Below are 23,879 nucleotides of genomic sequence, written 5' to 3'. Positions count from 1 at the left end.
CTCGACTTCATTTCTCCAAATTTCATCTCACTATCACAAATTCCATCTACGTTAATTAATATCATGTTAGTTGATACAGTGTTGTTAAATAAGATGAAGATTACTTAAAATTTTATTGTCCGGTAGAGTTGGGGAATGTATCTAAAAGTAATACTGTGAATCTCGTCAGAAATAAATATTTAAAAGTTAAATTAATTAATTAGAGCAAATATGCCATATTCAAATATATAAATTACAAAAAAATAATCTAAGAATTAGTTTAAACTCTTCACAAAAATATCACATGCATTAAATATAACTAAAAACAATTTTTAATTAAATTTAAGAGTAGAAAGAAGTACAGAAAATTAAATTTTAAACGTGATTATTTTGAAATGTTAAATTAATGAATGAAATTTTTAATGTTTTGTGATTACAATTATTATCAAATACGTGTCCTTTTAGTTGCTAGTCAGAAAATATCGAATGAGTTCACTTTGCTTTTAAACTCTCGATTATGTTACATTACAGTACAACTCCAATTCTGTATAAAATCCTTTTGATTCACTAAGGTAGGCGCACTTGGAAAAGACCCACAATCACGATAGTACCACAGTCTAGTAGATTCTAGTAGTCTACACACAGTCACGAAGCTTGAGGTGATTTTTTGCATTTCTCGCGATACCATGCTCCAAGCTGTTAGCAACTGAGAGTGCTAGGAACAAAAGACTGTGCGATAGTAGCGATCCTCGTGGCTAGCAACTAAAGTCATTGGATGCATATTCCCTACGTACTGAGGTTCGTTACTGTATGTACTAGACTGCGATAGTACCACAAATAAGTACGCAGTGTTATAGTATAATGCAGCGGTGGCGAAAATGTAATCGTGCGCCGAGCCACTGTGTAACCTGCAACGTGCATAGCACCTATGGAGGGAGGCGGACACCCGAAGGGGAAGTGAAGCAACTGTCTGACTTATTAACGGATTTTCATTTTCCTTACGTCAAGCACTTAAATATAATTTTATACAGTACAAGGCTACAAACTGATGTTTAGTACGTGTAACGAAGAAACAAATCAACAATAAATGAACAATATCACAACCTAAAATTAACTGTCTTCAGAATTTCTCTGCGACAAAGTTTTAAAATCAGGAATTATGTCACTTACTGCCAGTCGTAGTTGATCACGAAGGTATTTGTCTGTCAGTCGTGATCTAAATTTGGTTTTTAATATTTTAATTGTTGAAAATAATTTTTCACAAACGTAAGTTGTAGCGAACATGGCTTCAACAGAGCAAGCGAAAGAACGAAGCTTCGGATATTTATTTTTTGGCAAATATTTGAAAGTTCAACATTTGTCAAGTCCTTACATCTAGCTTTCATTTGACATCACATAGTAAATCAGCGAGTTCAAATTGAAGAGCTAACTGCATTATTCGTACATCTGCTGAAAAAGGGTCGACGTACAGAGATGATGATGATGATTTTATTTTATTTATTTTTTTTATTTTAGTTGGTTATTTAACGACGCTTTATCAACTACTAGGTTATTTAGCGTCGATGAGATTGGTGATAGCGAGATGATATATTTGGCGAGATGAGGCCGAGGATTCGCCAGAGATTACCTTGTATTCACATTACGGTGGGGAAAACCTCGGAAAAAACCCAACCAGGTAATCAGCCCAAGCGGGAATCGAACCCGCGCCCGAACGCAACTTCAGACCGGCAGGCAAGCGCCTTAACCGACTGAGCCACGCCGGTGGCTATGATGATGATAACAACCTTTTAATGTTTCATCAGTAACATGTAGTATAATGCCGTGTTATGTTATACAACCGTTTTCCTCGTAATACTTGTGAACAAATCATACATTTAATATTCTCATCACATTGACAGCAAAAAAATGCGTCCTCCCATCCTACTTGGAACTTTCGTACATGGTTTCGAGAGAGACATATGCCACTCGAAAGTCAGAGACAAATACAAATGGAACGGAGTTTGACTCCAGTGAGTGAGAGGGTGGGGGTTGGCGGAGGTTAGAAGCAAGCGAAATACACAACTATCACTGCGAGCCACAATGTCTCGCGAGTCACGTTCTCGCCACGGCTGGTATAATGTAACGTTTGCTTTAATTCTGAACACAAATCACACCTTTATATATATCAAATATACAGCTATTTTTCTTTTATGAGCTGTAAAGTTTTAAAACTAAAAGAGTTCCTAACAAACTTATAGTTTTATCCTCTTCTTGAAAATAAATAACATTTTACAAACGGCTTTGATAAGATTCGCGCCTGTAGAATAATTGGTGGATTTTAAATAAGATTTCCTTATTCAGAATTCACCCTTTCGAATTCATATGTAAGTAATTTATTCAAGCTTCTCTTTAGAGTTTCAGAGGAAATTTTAGCCTAGCAGGCAGCGGTATTATAAATCACGTAGAAACAGTAATATTATAATTACTTGCGATATATTTAAATTTTGCGCCATTTTGAATTAGACAAATATCTTGCATTCTTTTCCTTTGCATATTTAAAGACGTACGCTTGACAGACATCTCTTACCGTCTGTGACGTGCTCGGTGTGAGTGCCTAAACTGAACTGAACTGAATTGGCATCGTCATGTTTACTAAGCCACGGTACGCTTACAACCATTCACGGAATTGGAGTGGTCTTTCTTACTAATTTTTAGTGAGTTTTATTACGACACTGTACGCCTATCACTATTTCACGCTATTTAGCGTCTGAATGAATAAGATGATAATGCCGATTAAATGAGTCTCGGGTCCAGAACCGATAGCATTTGCTCATATTGAGTTGAAGGAAAACCCCGGAAAAAACCTCAATCAAATAACTTGCCCCGACCAGGATTCGAACCCGGGCCACCAGGTTGCGCGGACTGACGCTAAATTGGAGTCGTACTGTATGTTTTTCTATATCGATTCAAATAAAAATTAAATTATACGTAACTGAAATGTATCTACTCGTTTGAAATCCCTCACTAAATGAAGTACAGTATTTGCATGTTATATAAAACGCTCGTCCAGTTCCGTAAGCGAAGTGTAGCAGTTTACAAAATAAATACCTCCCTATTGCTTTAGGAGAGTAAAAGCTATTTGCTTCACCCACAGGTAATTGGAACGTGAGAAGAATGTAGGATTCACCTGTGTTTATTTCATTTTGTTACTGTAGCCAGAAACGAAGTGAAGGTTTTTCCCTTGCAGATATATAATCAGATAAAAGTTCCAATTTGTTTGCTTTATTCTTTACACTTACGTTACCAAATCGGCTCTCGCATTAACTAAACCAGGCCTGTGCTCTAACCTACATTGAATCGCAGGCTCATGTAGAGGCGTGGCCTTGCTACCTACTCTGGGCAAAATTTATTGCGAAATCTTGTATGAAAGAATGAAGGGGTGGGGGTCTCGGCATGGCAAAATTTCAGATTGGTTTTATGGAAGGTCGCAGCACAGTTGACAACATATTTATTTTGGATTCACCGAAACAGAAACAAATGTCTAAAAATGGGGGAAACTGCACTGTGCTTTCGTGGATTTTCGAAAGGCCTTCGACGCTGTGGAGAGGAAAGCGCTTTAGTATAGGGACATCATTTTATTTTTACTTCAATTTTTATTGTACCTGAGTTTTTTAATATACTTCACTCCCCACCCCTTCTACTAAGGAAGTTCCAACTCCACACAGAACCAAGACCGCAGATAGTAAGCAGTACAGAGTTACTGAGTATAGTACGTTCCAGAAATATGTTCGCGTTTTCCAGTGACGAAAGAGCTTTCAATATTGAATCATATTTTCGCACAGGTACTGTCCGTTTGCCTACGTCGCATCCCGATTTCCCCCACCTGCTTCTGCTCGCCCCTCCGTAAAAGCTGGGCTGTCTTAGCTCTTTTATGAAAACATTAATTTCTCTTAGGAATTGGACGTTTACGTAATATTATACAGCTGTTTAATTTAACTTAAATAAAAGGCCCTCGTTAAGCAATTAACTGTCACGTGATTTCCTCCCTTTCTACAATCCTGCGGCATAACCACTTGGACGGACAGTAGATAGCATGTCTGAGTAATTTTATATTTTCGGGTCGGGCAGAAGTAAAGATTGAATTCACAGTACGTAGAGTAGGTACAGAATTATTTCAACATGAGTTACTAGTACGAAGGACGAAACTGGCAATTGGAATTAGATGCAATAATCTATAGTGCGATAATATGCACAAAAGAACTGAAGCCTGTATCGAAATGAACGGCCACCATTTTCAAAATTGTGTTTAAATATTCATATTATGATTATTTTTCAATTTAACTTCTTTCTCTATATTGTACGCTAATGTGCTGTAGACAGTATAATATACACTGCATAATGAATACGTTCGCATGGATAACTCACTTCGTGAGTAAAAACACTTATTCTTAATACAGTACTGTACTTTGATTAAATAAAAACCTAATGAAAATTATCAAACTCAAAATCGCGATATTTCCTAGTTTACGTAAATGGATTAACTACTTTTCTTCCATCCTATACCTAGTAGAGTGATTTGTGTTTTACGCCAGTATCATCGAACTCCAGTGTTGGAGGGGGGAGCAAGCGGTGTTTCCGGTTCTCTAAAGGTATAGCCAGGTTAATATTAAAAATGTTAGTAAAAATAAAATGATGTCCCTGTATAAATTATGGATGAAAGAGATGTCGGGTAAGATGATAAGAGCGCTTCAGGGGATATATGATAAAGTGGAATTTTGTGTTAAGTACGACATGAACAGAGTATCTGAAAGCTTTATGAGTGTTGCAATGGGTAGTGTTGACACTGCGCAAGTAAGGTAATTATGTGGTAATATTTTTTATTTGTATTTATTTTGTGTGCGATCTTTTATTATCCTATTTGTTTTTATTGTCCCGCGCCGTGGCGTCGTGGTCTAAGACATCCTGCCTAGGGCTCGCGTTACGGAATGCGCGCTGGTTCGAGTCCTCGTTGGGGGAAAATATTTTCTCATGAAATTTCGGCCAGTGTATGGGATCGGTGCCCACCAAGCATCGTGATGCACTTAGAAAGCTATGATAGGTAGCGAAATCCGGTTGCGAATGCCAGCTATAACGGCTGGAGGGATCATCGTGCTAACCACACGATACCCCCATTCTGGTTGGATGATCGTCCACCTCTGCTTCGGCATGTGGGTGTGAGGCTAGCAGCCGGCTGGTCGGTCTAGGCCCTTCACGGGCTGTAGCGCCACGTATTATTATTATTAATATTATTATTATTAATATTATTATTATTATTATTATTATTATTATTATTGTTATTTTTTTTATTACGTGTGTGTGATTTTGTATTTTACATTTATATTTATTATTCGTATTGTTTGTTGCAATACTGGTAATGAATAGAATTGTATATATATATATATATATATATATATATATATATATATATATATATATATATGTGTGTGTGTGTGTGTGTGTGTGTGTGTGTGTGTGTGTGTGTGTGTGTGTGTTTCACGTGTTTCTTTCATACCTTACATTTATTTTATTTCTATTATTTTTGTGAAACTTATTATGAAATTGGATTAGTTGTAATTGTGCTGATGATAATTATGGTAATGATAATTGATGATAACAATAATAATTATTATTTTTGTATTATTTCATTAGTAGTAATAATTTCTTTGAAAAGTCAGTCTGTGCATAGTTATAGCACGAATGACCGTACAGCTCTTGCAATGGATCTTTTATAGTTTGTATATACTGTATTATGTACAAATAATGCACTTCATTCATTCATTCATTCATTCATTCATTCATTCATTCATTCATTCATTCATTCATTCATTCATTCGCGATTGCCCCTACCTTCTCACTCCACTCTCCCTCCACTCTGCAGGACAGCTTGAACCGATACGAATACAGAAACGTAAACAGTTGGTGATCGGTGGTGGTGTTCGAGGTTTACCATGGAAAGTCGTTCTCGTTACCATCTTGTAAGGAATGTGAGCTTGATTACTTTTGTTTGCAAGAAGAACACTTTCGCGCGAGATGTCTAATTAGCAAATCATTGATTAATTCAATATCAAATTTAAATATAAAGGGGCATTTTCGGCTGTATCAGCATGACTATGGGAATTATATTTTTTCAGGTAAGTGTTTGGAATTTGCGGTGGGAAAAACATGTTGCAGAAGGTTTTTATTGGGGTACTCCCGTTTCCCTCTGTCATTCCAAAGAACACTGGACATTCCCCTCATTTCATTTCCAATATAGAGTTAAAAATTGACTGTGGTGAAATCTTGGGAGTATAACGGGTTTCCGATGCTGATATAAGAAGGGTTTAGGGCAGCATTGTCAGACAGAGACTAAACGGAGCGGAGCGCTCCACTATGACTCATTGTGTGCTCCGGTGTTTCCACAGACATACAGCTCGACCAAGTTAAGTCTGCGAGCCAAGAGAGGAAGTTGGAGGCAGTTCTGTAGTGAAAGGAGGCGGTAACGAGAGGAGACCAGTACAGTCTCATATGACAGCAAAGTTTTCCTACTGCGCTTCAGTTCATAGAGCGGTAACAATTTAAGACGCTTTGAAATAGACTGTACTTCTACTTCTGCTTGACAGTGAGGTTTGGCGTTCTGATTGGCAAGCGTTGAGAAGGTTGCATGAGGGGGAGGCTGGGAGGCAGCGTAACTGTTGCCTTTATCTGAAGACTAGGACAAAAAATGCGTGCGCTCCGTAGTGTATTTTAAACGATGTGCACACGTTGAAATCTGAGCGTCAAGTGACCTATGTGCCAACTGTGTTTTGCCTCTACATTCCATCCCGATATCCCCACTCGCAGACTTGACTTGGGCAAGCTGTAAGCAAGTTCACGCTCCGACTGCATTCTCTAGCTCCACAACCGGTTTTGGAGCTTACAACTCTGACACTGCTGGTTTAGGGCTTCGGGTCCAGGCTCTTGGACTTATCATGTACTCGTTTGGGGACGGGACGAAGCTTTTCAGGGCTGAAGCAGGATCGCCCAGCTGTCGGCGTCGGATTCACAAATATAACTCAGGTCACCTGTCGGACTTAGACAATCATTGCATGTACATGATGAACCGTAAGTAATCCCATTAATTTGAGGGGGTTATTCCTTCAGATATTAAAAAAATGGTGTAATACAATTTTGCTCGTTTTTGTTTCCTTTTCGAGATAAAAATGGTTTTATATCAAATATTTTCTAATGTGTTTTAGGAAAGCCATTGATTTAATTCTCGATCATTGATTTAATTCATATGCTCAGTCAATTTAAGAGAGCAGTGTATTACGATAATAAAGTCCACACCTGTGGAGTAACGGTTAGCGAGTGTGGCCGTGAAACCAGGTGGTCCGGGTTCGTCTCCCGGTCGGGGCAAGTTGCCTGGTTGAGGTTTATTCCGGGATTTTCCGTCAACCATATACGAGAAAATGCTGGGTAACTTTCGGTGCTGGACGCCGGACTCACTTCACCGGCATTATCACCTTCATCTCATTCAGAAACTAAATAACCTAAGATGTTGATAAAGCGTCGTTAAATAACCTACTAAAATGATAATAAATGATTGAAAGAATTTTAGTTTTGTGCTTTAAATGTTGAGAAATTTAATCAAAATAAATCTAACTTTTCGTTCTGCAAAAGAATTTTACAATGTTTCAAAATTAAATGATGAACTCATGTCAATTTATAGCTGGGCTAGAAAATTCGGTCTGAACCTTAATCCCTATAAAACGCAAGGTTATCAAATTATTACTATCCCCTATCAAATGAGTATACTGTTGTCAGTGATTATAAACAATTCTGTTATACCATCCAATACAACAGTTAAAAACCTGGGTTCTCCTTTCGACTCAAATCTGTACTGGAATGCACAGATAAACTTCGTCTTTAAGGAAGATTTCTCAATTTTACATTCACTGAAAAGACTGAAGAATCTCCATTCATTTAAAACTCAAAGAAATCTCGGTACAGATACTGGTGATGTCTTGCTTTGACTATTGCTATATTTTGTATACTGACCTCATTGCTGAATTGACACTAAAGCGTTTGTGTTTTCATAATGCTTGAGTTCGTTTCATTTTAACAGTTGTTGCTATGGTCATGTCTGAGAGTATTTTCACAATTTATTATCTTCGCCTCCACTCCATTCACTCTGTTTGCTGTATCAGATTCTAAACAATTCACAATTATTTATCTGGTTCCTCGCTTCACAATTTTAGCATGCCGCCATAACCCTGATACACGTTCACAGCATAGATTTATTCTATCAATACCATGTTATCAAACATCTCTCTACTCTGCTTCCTTTACAACACACACAACCAGTTCCTGGAATTCCTTGTCACAGGAATTCAGGAATACTCGGAATCTGAAGCCCTTTAAGTACACTTTACTTAGAAATATCCTTTTTGAATGAAACTAGTCTCTTCAGGTAATGTATAAATAATTTGATGAAAGAGTGATGGAGCGGAGAAAAATTCTCTCCGGCGCCGGGATTTGAACCCGGGTTTTCAGATCTACGTGCTGATGCTTTATCCACTAAGCCACGCCGGATACAATCCCGACGCCGTTTAGAATCGTCTCAGATTAAGCTCCATCTCTTGGGTTCCCTCTACTGGCCGCCCCCTGCACTACGTCATAGATGTCTATGAACGCAGGACCGAAGTCCATACATGTGTAGAGGTGCACTCAGATGAGTGACTGATTGGCCGGGATCCGACGGTATGGGCGCCGTCTTAAATCACAAAGTGATTTATTACGCATATCATATATATATTTTGATGTACCGAAGTACATATGATATTTCCATGCAGATATTCTGCGTCATCACATGATATAAATAATTTGTTTTATATGAAAACGTTTTTAGTTACTTTGATATTTCACTTAAACCTTCATAACTACAGTACTTGTTAAACAGTAGCTATGTTTTGGCTTGTAATCTCTCTTTTAATCTGCTTATATCGTCCATGTGTATTGTACAGGGACATCATTTTATTTTTACTAACATTTTTAATATTAACCTGTCTATACCTTTAGAGAACCGGAAACACCGCTTGCTCCCCCCTCCAAGACTGGAGTTCGATGATACTGGCGTAAAACACAAATCACTCTACTAGGCATAGGAAGGAAGAAAAGTAGTTCATCCATTTACGTAAACTAGGAAATATCGCGATTTTGAGTTTGATAATTTTCATTAGGTTTTTCTTTAATCAAAGTACAGTACTGTATTAAGAATAAGTGTTTTTACTCACGAAGTGAGTTATCCATGCGTACGTATTCATTATGCAGTGTATATTATACTGTCTACAGCACATTAGCGTACAATATAGAGAAAGAAGTTAAATTGAAAAATAATCATAATATGAATATTTAAACACAATTTTGAAAATGGTGGCCGTTCATTTCGATACTGGCTTCAGTTCTTTTCTGCATATTATCGCACTATAGACTATTGCATCTAATTCCAATTGCCAGTTTCGTCCTTCGTACTAGTAACTCATGTTGAAATAATTCTGTACCTACTCTACGTACTGTAAATTCAATCTTCACTTCTGTCCGATCCGAAAATATGAAATTACTCAGACATGCTATCTACTGTCCGTCCAAGTGGTTATGCCGCAGGATTGTAGATGGGGGGAAATCACGTGACAGTTAATTACTTAAGGAGGCCCTTTTATTTAAGTTAAATTAAACAGCTGTATAATACTGTATTACGTAAACGTCCAATTCCTAAGAGAAATTAATGTTTTCAGAAAAGAGCTAAGACAGCCCAGCTTTTACAGAGGGGCGAGCAGAAGCAGGTGGGGGAAATCGGGATGCGACGTAGGCAAACGGACAGTACCTGTGCGAAAATATGATTCAATATTGAAAGCTCTTTCGTCACTGGAAAACGCGAACATATTTCTGGAACATACTATACTCAGTAACTCAGTACTGCTTACTATCTGCAGTCTTGGTTCTGTGTGGAGTTGGAACTTCCTTAGTAGAAGGGATGGGAGTGAAGTACATTAAAAAACTCAGGTACAATAAAAATTGAAGTAAAAATAAAATGATGTCCCTGTATTTTATGTGTCCATAATTATACAGAATGTAAGGGGTATAAGTGCCATTACTTTAACTGATGATTGTTCATGTCATAAGGAAGAAAAAAGTCCTCAATTTTTTCTAATAGCAATATTTAACTAATTATTAATGTTTACAATATTAGCCGTTTGGCAACGTTGCTATATGGGGAAGAGGGAGTTTACACGTACACGGTTACAGCTCAAGCGGATACAGACATAGGGGTACAAGACAGTTGCTCTGTTCTAATGCAGGGGCGGATCGTTGTTTACATAAAACGAACAGCAAATACAACCTTTCAAGCTCATTAATAGAAATTTATGGCAAATTTCCATTTTATTTAACAATATTGTGCCATTAGGAAAGTCCAGGATAACAGAAAGGGTTTTTGGAATTGAACGGGTTACATCAACTGCTTGTCTATGCGGATGACGTGAATATGTTAGGAGAAAATCCACAAACGATTAGGGAAAACACGGGAATTTTACTGGAAGCAAGTAAAGAGATAGGTTTGGAAGTAAATCCCGAGAAGACAAAGTATATGATTATGTCTCGTGACGAGAATATTGTACGAAATGGAAATATAAAAATTGGAAATTTATCTTCTGAAGAGGTGGAGAAGTTCAAATATCTTGGAGCAACAGTAACAAATATAAACACAGAATAAATATGGGAAATGCCTGTTATTATTCGGTTGAGAAGCTTTCATCATCCAGTCTGCTGTCAAAAAATCTGACAGTTCGAATTTATAAAACAATTATATTACCGGTTGTTTTTTATGGCTGTGAAACTTGGACTCTCACTTTGAGAGAGGAACATAGGTTAGGGGTGTTTGAGAATAAGGTGCTTAGGAAAATATTTGGGGCTAAGAGGGATGAAGTAACAGGAGAATGGAGAAAGTTACACAACACAGAATTGCACGCATTGTATTCTTCACCTGACATAATTAGGAACATTAAATCCAGACGTTTGAGATGGGCAGGGCATGTAGCACGTATGGGCCAATCCAGAAATTAATATAGTGTGTTGGTTGGGAGGCCGGAGGGAAAAAGACCTTTGGGGAGGCCGAGACGTAAATGAGAAGATAATATTAAAATGGATTTGAGGGAGGTGGGATATGATGATAGAGAATGGATTATTTTTTCTCAGAATAGGGACCAATGGCGGGCTTATGTGAGGGCGGCAATGAACCTCCGGTTTCCTTAAAAGTCATCAAGCAAGTAAGTTTAACAATATTGGGAATATTGGTCCATTTTTTAATTGTACGTCTAAAAATAAATAGTAATGGTTTACTGCACAAAATCACACGAACTTTTTTTTAGATGCAACATTTTAATCTTTCCCGCTTCTATAAAGCAGTACCATTTTTAAAGAAATTTCTGTTTGTGTGAATTTCGGAACGAGGCAAGAGACTTCTAGTATCTAATAATCGTTGAGAAACCGCTACAAAATTTGCCGATTAGGTAACCTTCATTGCGGAAAACATTGACGGTACATCTTCTTGCCTCACTTGAATTACAAAGACTTTCTCCATAAATTAATAACACATGATATTCCTAAAGGAAATAAATACGGTACACACAATATTAGTTCCGCATTCGTATTCAAGTTTCGCTCCCGTGTAGTCGTGCTTCACTGCGAGAGAGAACGGCTTGTTTCGGACTACCATGTGTCGTCGAAAAGGGCAGAGTTCTATAGCTGAACGTGAGGCGATCATACAACGTCGACAAGGCAAAATTTTTAGAGAAATCACCAGGTTAGTGAAAATATCGCATTCCATTGTGCAGGGTGTTGTGAAACGTTTCAAATAATGAAAAAGAACAGTAAACAAGCAAAGAGAGAAGTTCAGAAAAATTTTTAGTAGGGCTTAATAGGGATGAACGTTGGTTACTCAACAAAGTAAGGACTAATCCAAAGTTACTCTGCAACTAATTTGGTGTTAGGGACTGAAAAGCGTTTAAGGAAGAGATGCAATCCTGAAATAATTAGAAATGTATTGAGAAAACAGAACCACTACGACCGAGCACCGAAATTGGAACTTATCATTAGTGATATGAACAGGAGGAGAAGAGTAGAACTTGCTAAGGGGCACATAAATAATAATTTTGAATTTTGGAAAACAGTTATAGTCACTGACGAGATTAAGATAAACCATTTTTGTTCAGATGGGAGGGTGTGTGTATGGCGTAAGCCGAATACGGAACTCAAAGAAAAAATCTGAGACCCTCTATAAAACACGGTGGAGAATCAGTTATAATATGGGGTTGTATGGCTGCTATTGGAGTCGGTAAGTTAAAGGTCATTGATGACACTATAGACCAGAATGTATATTTAATGATTTTAAAAAATAATGTGAAATCCATTATGTGAATATTTTGTATAACAGCATCAATTTTTTCTAATTTTTGCAGAATCTAATTAGTATTCTAATGACATCCTGCCTTATTTGTTGAATAATTATAACAAATACTACAGTGGTATCCTTTTCTCCGGAATAGTTGAATACTCTAATATTTTATTGGCATTCCTATTCCCGAAAAAGTTGAATACTGTAAATCAGGGTTGGGCAGAATTATGCACTCTGTGCTTGCACGGTGTACTACGAGAGAAGTGTGCTTATAGAGTGCACGAAAACCGGTTTATTCAAGTTGCAGTACGTACTGTATGTTTCAAAAGAAAATGTTATTCTACCAAAGTAAATAAGAACACAAAGTAATGAAACACTTCCTTAAACAGAAAACAAAACATGTATGTTGCACATTAATTCGTATTACTCAATTTCTCAAGATTTGGAGAAACTGTATTAGCACAAGCTATGCGAAGAACTGCCGTTAAAAGCCCATCATTTCTTGTTTGAGATTTGTTTATTTTCGTAACAGAAAATAACTGTTCACATCTATAAGTGGAACCAAATAAACACAAAACTATCTCACACAGCTTATGCAGATTGGGAAAGCGTCCTCTTGGGAATCCTCATAAAACTGCATAAGACTCGACCTTGAATCATATTTCGCTCGCATCTCTCGATCACATCACAGGTCAATCAATTCGCACTATAGTGAAGGGGGGACGTTATCAATAATCAGTTGGAATCAGAACATATAGCAAAAATACGCAAATCCATTTCCAGGTAATCTTCATCGTGGAACCTTGATGTAAATTCCTCTAATACACCGGATAGAATACATGCGTACACTTCGAAATTTTCAATGTTCAAAATTCTATGCGCTTAGATAAGGATGGGAAATGATATATTTCGCCCATTTGCATTTGATGTATCCGTAACAGCAATTTCTCCTCAAAAGCTGCAATTCTATCTGAAAATTGTGTATTAAGAATTTCTTTTCCCCGAAGTCCTAAATTGAACTCATTTAAAAGCTGTGTAAGATCTGTTATAGCTGCTGGCACACTACAGCGCGCTGCAGCGCTCGCACTTGGAATTCCCCGTGCGCACGGAGGGAAATGCACTCAAACGCCCATCGCTGCTCTATTTAATACCATAATGGCATCTTTTTCCTGGAATTTCCAAATATTTCTATCTAATACTACAGGGTGTAAACGATATAAACTGCCGAAATCATATAGACAATACATATCGAGCTACTAAACAAAATGTCTACTGAAGTTTAATTTCTTATATTGTATTTTTAGTATATAAAACCACGTTTTTAAGATTGAGAGTAGTCCAATATTTGTTTAAATTTTGACTGAACGTGAATGCCATAGCCAATGACCTTGCGTCCAACATACCAGTACACAATAAAGTATGAAACGAATGCTTCAGCGAAATTATCGGGAAAAGTAAATAATGACTGTCTATTCTCATTTTCAAAAAATGTTACTCACAAAACATTTTTGGAAGGGGGGAATCTCGACAGTTACAGAAAAACTTTCTGACTTTTTTCTTCAGGTGTTTATGCTCTACTACCAGTATATTTTTGTAAGTTTAATGTCGTTTACACTATGTATAATAGGATCTACTTTTATGGAATTAAAAAAAATATATTCTAATGGTATAATTGCACCCCTTTTCTCGGAATTGTTTAATAATCTAATTCCACAGTAGCATTATTTGATGCTCTAATACTATGACATCCCCTTTTCTGAAATTATTGTTGAATACTTCAACTAATACTATAATGATTTCCACTTTTCTGGAAATCTGGAATAATTTTAATTAATACTACAGTAGCACCCCTTTTCCCTGAATTGTCGCATATCGCTACTCCAATAGTGTAACATTCTTTGTTCTGGAACGTTGACTTCTTTCATAGTGTAAAGACGTTCTGGTTTCTAGAATTATTGTTGAATATTATTTTCTAGTACTATAATGAAATCCTATTTTCTGGAATTGTTGAACACTCTTAACTAAAACTATGATATCCATTTACCCGGAATTGTTGGTTAATCTGATACTCTATGTTTTTTTCTGGAATTATACTGTTGAATACTCTAATAAGATAAAGGCATCCCTTTGTATGAAATTAATGTTGAATATCCTAATTAATACTGTCTCTTCTTCTGGAATTATTGAATACTTCAAGCTAATACTATATTGACATTGTACATTTGTTGAATACTATATCAAATACTATAATATCCCTTCCCTCAGGAATTGGTGAGTGACTATACCGGTAACAAATAATATAGTAAAATATTTGGCCTATATATTCTGTTCGCTTGAGCTTCAAAATTACTCTATGTCACACTTTCTTGAAACATTAAATCAATGTTTATTTTAATTTTGCAAAGAAAAATTTGTTTCAGTATTACAGTGAATAATATCTTGTACTGTATATACAGTGTATACATGCTTAGATTTATTTTAATAAAAGTGTTCTTCTGTTAATTTTAAAAAAGGTCATTATTATAATTATTAGTTATCCGTTACACAACTTCAGTTTCTTTACAATTAGTTTTATTTGTGTTCTGGATTATCTTGAGTGTATGTTTCACACTTTTACAGTTCGAGTCATGATTTTAATCTCCTGTACAACATTAATGCAAGTCGCATTCTCAGTTATTACTAGGACTGAAGAAAAGTATTGGCATAATGAGCGTATTCCGAATCTCACCGGTGAGCAATCCGATGGCATCACGGTGTTCCGAATTCCACCGATGACGTCATTGATGCTCCACCGGTGTCGCACCGGTGCCATCAACTTGCAGAGGTGGTGGCAGTCTCCATCAGCCGCCATCAGTGAATCTGATTGGTTTTTGTATAGGGCGGGAATTAGCAGACGAATAACATCGTGCACTGTTGTGTCATGGCGGTGTGTTCTGCTTTAGTTCTGCTGTATTGTTTGTAATGAGCACAACGTAAAAACAATATGTTAATGGCTTATGAGCGAACATGTCAACGGACCCGTTATTACTACCGGTTCAAGAAATAAATTGTTTATGCTATCTTTTCTTTGAACGAGATGGGAGTACGAAAATTTCCCAAAATTTTGCTATCGTAGCACAGACAACAACTTGTACAGTCGCCATGACAGCCATCGATCCTTCCAGCAGTTTTGTTCCTTATTTCGCCGCAACGTGACGTCATTGATGCCACCGGACCGGTGAGATTCGGAATACGCTGAATGGTAGTAAATAATTCCTATATACATTGTTTACAAAATGAGTCTCGCTGCAGGGTCTTCACAGAGAAAGTGAACATTCGACTCTCCTCTATAGTAGACCTGCTTCAGTGACATGAGGTTGTATCAGAATGCCGAAACAAAAATCCAACAAAGAACAGATAATAAGGCGACTGAATTCAGAACGTGGGGAAAATGTGTTCGACTTCATTGACAATAATGATGTTTTTTGTAAATGTAATGTTTGTTCCGAGTTAATTAATTTGAAGCACAATTAATCCTGTAAATGTAAATTCTATTATGAGTTCATTCATACGGAGCGAACTATACAAACAGCCGCTACCGTAACTAGTCGAACATGCACACAAGCATTTTGTAAACACAGAGCTCTACAGATTATTTAGTCCTGACAGCTCAACGACGCGAAAGAGGGGAAGTAATCGGAGGAGTGGGGAGAGTTCCGGAGTAGAGATAAGGGCGAGCAGTCGGTAAAGGCAAGCGAGTGAATAAACCAAACACCCCTTGGCGTAACTAAATGGACTCTCCTGTCCCACGCGCACATCTCCGGCGACTGTCAGGACTAAATAATCGTACTGTACGTACGATGCACTCTAGCCTATAATCGATACATTTTACTGCTCTAGTTATTACATTCGTGCTTCTTTAGATCCGTGCATGACCTTGTCCTCAGCCCTCCTTCAATCAGCACCCCTATATTGCTTCATGACCTTGTCAACTCTCTCTCAACCACCACCCCTACAATGCTCTTAACTCGTTCATAAAGTATACAGTAAGAAGTGTAAGGTACTGCAACAGGACAGAGCATATAGCTGTCTTCCCCTGGATAACACATGGCACCCGTGTAAATTTCCCAGAAAACTATTACAGTAGAAGTGATAGGAAGTGCACTAGACGGAGGCCGATAATTCAAAGGCCGAATTAGCGAGAGTCTAGCCTATTTATAATACAGTAGTATATTAGAATCCATTTCTTCTGGAATTGTTGATATCAAGTGACAAAAAAGACTAATGTGTGTGTGTGTTCAATGCCCACCCACTTCACTTGCGTGATTCGGGTTCCGCATACTGCGGCTAGATGGCAGAACTGTGATCCATTTTCTAGTTGTACACCACTTCGGCGGGTCACACTGTACATGATGTGTATCTGTGGAGAGTTATGTCGTGTACTAGGGTGAGTGTATGTTTGTGTTCGTGTAAGTGTTGTGTCTGGAATGAGTGATGATGATGATGAAGATGAGGAAGCGAGAAGGGGAAACCCGGTGCCGGCACGTAGCCTACTCCTATCGAATAGCACCAATAGGGCCGCCATGCTTAACGTCCCCATCCGACGGACAAATCACTATTAACAGTGACATATGCCTTCTCTTCATATGCGGAGAGATTTGAGATTTAACCCAGGCATATTGGTGCACAATCTAGTGATTAAAAATTGTGCACCGCCATCTCTCCTAGTCCCGAGGTAGAAATTTTACATGAAAGTTTCTAACCCTGTCGGGAATAGAACCCGGGCCGGCTAATCTCGAGGCAGACACGCTATCACAGAATCGCATACATGACAAAAAAGACTAATGTTTACTTTCGTAAATGGTTGAAAGGAAAAAAAATGCTTATTTTGAGATTCACTCTTTTACGAAATAATCCCAAGAAAGAAACAAGTAGCTACTTAGTGGACAAACATTTTTACTGTCCTGTACTGTCTGCTGCTACAGATCACCGTCGAGGACAGGGACATTCTCTTTATATTGCAGCAGAGAGGAGGAATATCGGAGGATGAGGTTATTCGCTTTCGTGCTATCTCCACCCACGTTCCAGCTCTACTTATGCTCTTACTTTCCTTTGATGGTGGTTTCCTAGAGAAACAACTTTCACCGCTTTGTAAATACGTAGCGTAACTCAAAGTTTGTAGGCATTAAAATAAACAGTGTTAATACATAAATTAATTCTGCATCGTTATTTCTACTTAGCGTTTGTGCATAGTATTACAATTCGCTAATTACATAGCGCTACAAGTAAACATTTTAACACTTTGTAATACACAGAATGAAAGTTCCAGAAAAGCCGCATTATTAAAAGAGAACTGTTTTGTACGAAATGAAAGATGAATATAAAGTATGGAACGCTGCTTGTTTTAATTTTTTGAAGAAACTCTGTACACAAAAGTTATAGGGAGTGAAAGAATAAGCAATATTTTGAACACGTTTTCGAAAACTGTTTTTCATTTACGAAGTCTGTACGAAGGAGTCTGTTCCCTTTAATGTGGATGATTTAAGTGGGCACCTATTCGGAAAAATGTCAGTTACAATTTATGGAATACTCTACGCGCATCTTTTACCTTAGCGGGAGCGTGCTGATGCAAACCATAGTAAGAGTGAGCGAAAAGTAACTTTCTATTAGAAATCGCTAATAACTTTCTTTTTTTTAGTAGGTTATTTTACGACGCTTTATCAACATCTTAGGTTATCTAGCGTCTGAATGAGATGAAGGTGATAATGCCGGTGAAATGAGTCCGGGGTCCAACACCGAAAGTTACCCAGCATTTGCTCGTATTGGGTAGAGAGAAAACCCCGGAAAAACCTCAACCAGGTAACTTGCCCCGATCGGGAATCGAACCCGGGCCATCTGGTTTCGCGGCTAGGAGCGCTAACCGTTACTCCACAGGTGTGGACAATATCTTTCTTAATTTGTGTGTTTTAATAAAACAAGTCCTATTGTGGAGTGTGAAATGGTTGAAGTCATCTGTAACTAAAATTAAAACTCCACATATGCACCGGCATTTTCCACCAGTGTTTCCAATCTCTTGGAGATACCCTCTACTGACTTCAACAGGAACTGTTGTGATACGTTAGTGAGGACACGGCGAATGCGATCCTCCAGTTCATCTAAAGTTCTTGGTTTAGTGCGCTGAGCCTCTTCCTTTGCCCAACCCCACAGGTAGAAGTCACTTGGAGTGAGGTCAGGACTCCTTGCTGGCCACTCATGCTGATCACGACGACTTTTAATGCGCTATCGACACAATAAAGGTTCAGTTACCTTATCTTTCAAAATTCCACAACGTATAAAAAACAGAGCAGGATTCAGATGCTCCACTTGACTTAACCAGTGTCGATTTTCAACAGTCCGATATGAATTTCTATTTTTAAAATATCGGATAAATCGTAAAACAGCGAATGCCAGTAGAGGAAGTTATCCCTATCCTCGCCGCTCGGCACCTCATTCGCCTGCTCTCTCTCTCTCTCTCTACTATCTGCCCCGCTTCGGTGGATCACTGCCTACCGCCTCGCACGTATTTCATATTTTACAACACAACACAATACAACCAAATTGATGTGCATTAGACAACAACCAGATACGTACTAAGACATATCCAGCGACACATATTGCATTTCTGCAATACTTTATGGCAGTGTCCTTGAACATAAATAGATTCATTTTCCCTTCTACCAGCAACTCGTCTCGGTAGCCGAGAGGTCTAAAGCGTGACCAAAAAGCGTGCGTGCGTTTCGTTAGGAAGATCAACGGATCGAATACTACCCTCTGCTAAGTCGTAAGAAAAAAAAAAGAGAGACACGAAGCAAGGAAGAGAGAAGGAGAGGCTGGAGAGGGAAACAGGACGAAGTTCCGCTTTTGCTTCGTAGATGCCGCATTCACTCTTTTTGTTCTACTTTCCTCCACTAAGATGTCATCCCACCCTAAACCCTTATTCCCACTCTTTCTTGCTAGAGTGTGTAGTGACCTTGTAGGGGAAAAGTGGAAAGGGGTCGTGGGCGGAGCTTAGCGTTCGCTGTTTTACGATTTGCCCAAAATATCTGTGAAAGTGCACGCGTAATTGAAAAGTAGTTTATACAAACGTTGTTTATTTTTGTACAAGGAATGAGAATAATAAATACAATCTGTAGACTTCTCTTTAAAAAATTAGATTGACCTTCAAATGACCTTCAAAACGTCCTTCAAATACAATGTAGATAATTTAATTTGCTTTTCTCCTGGAAGTCAATTAAGTTTTATTTAAATAATTTGTTTCTGAAGCGCTGCGTTTCTTTTTTAGATCCTTCGCATTATCAACTTAAAATGGTCCAATCGGTATATTGGTTTGAAACACGAAAATTTTTTCATCTCCATATTTGATGCAATGAGAAAATATAAGAAAAGTTGTAGCTACAGCAGATATGAGTGCATATGTTGTTGAAAATGTAATGTGTGGAGCTTTGTAGTTAGGAAACTACTGTAACATTGATCCCTAAGTGCTACAGCATAATCCTAACTTGAAATTCTTTTTATCTGAGCTCATTGCACCTGAAGATGTGAACCTGTTCACACCCTTAAGATATCCAAGTATTAACGAAGCAGAGTAGGAGAACTTTCCATTCTTCGAGCATGCAGTTAATTCCGAAATGTTAGTTAAATTTACAACACTTGGCCGGTTTCACCAAGCTTCTTTAAATCAGCACAAACGACTTGTCAACAAATGGATCGTTTAATTTTAACGGGATCTTTAAAAGTTGACTGTTTCGCCAACCCTCGTATCTTTAAAATTAACAGGCGTTTACTAACGAGGGGATTTTGTACTTGTATCTTGCATGTTTTGTTTTTCATACGACCATGGCTTCGAAATCGCGAATTTCATTGGTTACATATGATCATGGCTGACTTTGTTTGGTATGAGGAAACAATCATAGGCAAACGGGTAAGCGGCAGTAATTTTAAGAACATCTTCCTAAATACAGTATGTTGTCACACCGCAATTAAAAAAAAACAGCTGCTTCTAAATGTAAATAATAGGAATGTAGAGCAGTTACATTGTAACTTCTAAAGGAAATCTAAGAAAATTTAGCGGACTATAAGGTCGACAGCTTCAAAATTGATGCCACACAAAGCATTCTAAGCAGTTATATTAGGCCTAAATTTAGGACGGGAAATCGCCTCTTCCATAAATTGCGTACTACTTTTCCACTGTATTTCATGCAGATTTATTAGTACCCTGTTAAAATTTTGCCATGCTTGTGTGGCAGGATTCAGGAGAGGTGTCATTAATTTGGATTTTAAGGGGTATCCATTGTCTCCTAAAAGAAAATCTCTTTGCACTCTTTCTATTTAAAAAGCACCCTCCTTTGGAATGTTGTACTATCCATGTAGACCGTAACATTATCTTAAACCGAGAAGAATTTGTTGGAGAGGCGTTAAGTGGATGATTCCTATCTGTCGTATTCTAACCTATTACAATTTCAATAAACTAGCGCTGAGGTAGTTCTGCTGGTTTCAGAAGTGAAAATCGTTGAATTTATAAGGGATTTTTTGTGTTAATGCAGTTGATCGTATATGGAAGGCATAACAAAAACCTAAACTAATCAAACGTAACCTGTCACAGATTCGTATGTGCAAGGTGTGTAAGCAGAGTACGAAGGAAACTACCTCAGCGCTAGTTTAGCCACAATTTTTCTATACGGAGCGTTACATAGGCCTATGAAATTGTTTGAAAGTTTAAAAGTTATGTTTTTATTTAACGACGCTCGCAAGTGCAGAGGTTATATCAGCGTCGCCGGATGTGCCGGAATTTTGTCCCGCAGGAGTTCTTTTACATGCCAGTAAATAAATTGTTTGAATATTGAAGGAAAAATGGGATCTTCTATTGCAGAATCTTTTGGCTATATTTCTGCCAGGATATACGATTGGAACATGTACACAATCTATGATGTCTATAACAACATAAAATTTAGCTATAAGCTTATTAGGCCTTTATTAGGCCTAGAAATAATGACTATTGTAATGTTGATAGTACGTCTGATACTTTATTCACATATCTAGACAATACAGCTTTTGATACCCCGTTCATATAATCAATTACCATTTCAAAACTTCCCTCAACGTTATCTTAAAGCGAGAAGAATCTGTTGAAGAGGCGTTAAGTGGGTGATTTCTATCTTCGTATTCTAACCTATACAGTATACCGGTATTCAGTTTCTTCTGGAATCATTCTTACTATTTATTTCCTTAATGTGTAGCTTTCGTGGAATTCTTTAGCACTTAATCTTCAAAATGATTATTCCGAGTGTTATTACAACATATAAGTTCGTCGTTATGTTGAAGTTCTAAATAAAGAACTTCATCAACGAATAATTACGTCCGCCATGTTGTTGACTTCTTAACGCATCGTTACTTTTTTAACGCGACGAATAGGTCCTAATAAATTAACGATGAATTTAAAGATGCGTTAGCAATAATGATACTTGGTGAAACACAAAAACTGACTAACGTGTTATTAAATTATTTAACGAGACGTTATAATGATAACGAAGTTTGGTGAAACCGACCACTAAGGAGAAGGAATCACATTTTCAGCTTTATAATAATAATAATAATAATAATAATAATAATAATAATAATAATAATAATAATAATAATAATAACAATAATAATGATTTATTTTACCTAGCAGAGTTAAGGCCATACGGCCTTCTCTAACACTCAACCAGGATAAAATTGCGTTACAAAAAACACAACAAATTTACAAAGTAAACTACAATTTTACACACAAAACTGAATAAGATGATAATAATAATATAATGTAAACAGCAAGTAAGTAGAAATCAGACATAATATATAACATACAGAAAGAAAGGAAGAATCATAATAAAATGTGAACACAGGTCGAAATAAGTGAGACATACAAAGTATAAAAAAATAAGACAATTATTGATGATGATGATAATAATAATAATGATAATAATAATAATAATAATAATAATAATAATAATAATAATAATAATAATAATAAATATCACCTTCGTATAAACGTAAAACCTGTCCCATTTCATTCGTGTTATACTTAAACATTTTCTGTGATGTACTGAAAATATTTTGAAGTAAAATATTAATTCTATAATAACATGAACACGACAGTTACGAACTTTAAAATGAAAGTCGGTGTTCCTAATTTTCGTAGTGGGTTGCCTCACTTCTGCAAAAGCATTCGGTAACATTCATATGATGTGAAGCTTGGTAAAGTGAGCGATTTTCACGTTGTCGTCTTTTAACGCCTGCACTTCATACATTTTACAACTACTTTTATGAGCTCAAACAAATGGGCGACGTGTGTTGCAGATATTGACATGTAAATTATATCATATATTGCTCTATATTAATGTTATGTATGTAATACACAGTTTTATATCATTTTTAATGTTCTTTCTTACAGGTTTACGCCATTACATTGATGTTATCGTGTGACGTCGAAATGCTGGGGTGAGTACAATATGACTTTAAAACTGTTCGTGCATTTTATGGGTCATCACTTGTTCTCCATTGCATATCAGATTATGAAGCAGAGTTATTTAGTGGATACTGACAATTTTTAATAGCAGAACTATTTTATAATGATATGAATTAATTATGATGAATATGTTAATGGTGTTTGCAGTATTAAAAAGCAAATTTAAAATAAATTGATTTTAAACAGTTTCTTCAATGGTTGTAAGAAACGCTTCTAGATATATTTACCAGTCACTGAGTTCGTAATGGCAATGATAAATTGAATGATTAAAAAAAAACAACCATAGTCCAAAACCTTACATTTTCAATAGAAACAAAAACTATCTGGCATGGGTGTTGACACTCTAGATATGAAATTCATTATGCCATTTCTTAAGGTGTAGTCCACACCTGTGGAGTAACGGTCAGCGCATCTGGCGCGAAACCAGGTGGCCCAGGTTCGAATCCCGGTCGGGGAAAGTTACCTGGTTGAGGTATTTTCCGGGGGTTTCCCTCAATCCAATACGAGCAAATGCTGGGTAACTTTCGGTGCTGGACCCCGGACTCATTTCACCGGTATTATCACCTTCATTTCATTCAGACGCTAAATAACCTAGATGTTGATAAAGCGCCGTAAAATAACCCAATAAAATAAAAAATCTTAAGATGTTGTAGAAACTTGAAAAAAAATCAGACGTAGATTCGTAACTAAAATTGAGTCAGAAATACATGTGCAAATGTAGGTAACTGTGGACAATAGAATAGAATCTTTTAGGGTGCTATTCATAGACATTTCGCAGCACGCTCTACGAGCGTACTAAGCTAGCCCCGGCTATCGACTGGTTACTTGTACAGAATTCAAATCATATCCTATCGCTAACACTGGTTTATGAATACGAAAAACGCTGATCATCCACGGAAACCCGCGCTAAAAATGTCTATGAATACGGCCTTTATTTTCGTTGGCAGAGCT

At 37.2% G+C, this 23,879-nt stretch overlaps 1 protein-coding gene across 1 annotated transcript in view; it reads right to left on the bottom strand.

The window, feature by feature from the left end:
• Window positions 1–23,879, bottom strand: part of LOC138707607 (uncharacterized) — a 785,510-nt gene that overhangs the window by 497,664 nt on the left and 263,967 nt on the right. The gene's annotated exons all lie outside the window — the stretch shown is intronic.

The sequence above is a fragment of the Periplaneta americana genome, chromosome 10 (genome assembly GCF_040183065.1).
Source record: "Periplaneta americana isolate PAMFEO1 chromosome 10, P.americana_PAMFEO1_priV1, whole genome shotgun sequence".
NCBI classification, from domain to species: Eukaryota; Metazoa; Arthropoda; class Insecta; order Blattodea; family Blattidae; genus Periplaneta; species Periplaneta americana.
This window is presented reverse-complemented; position numbering and strand designations above follow the sequence as displayed.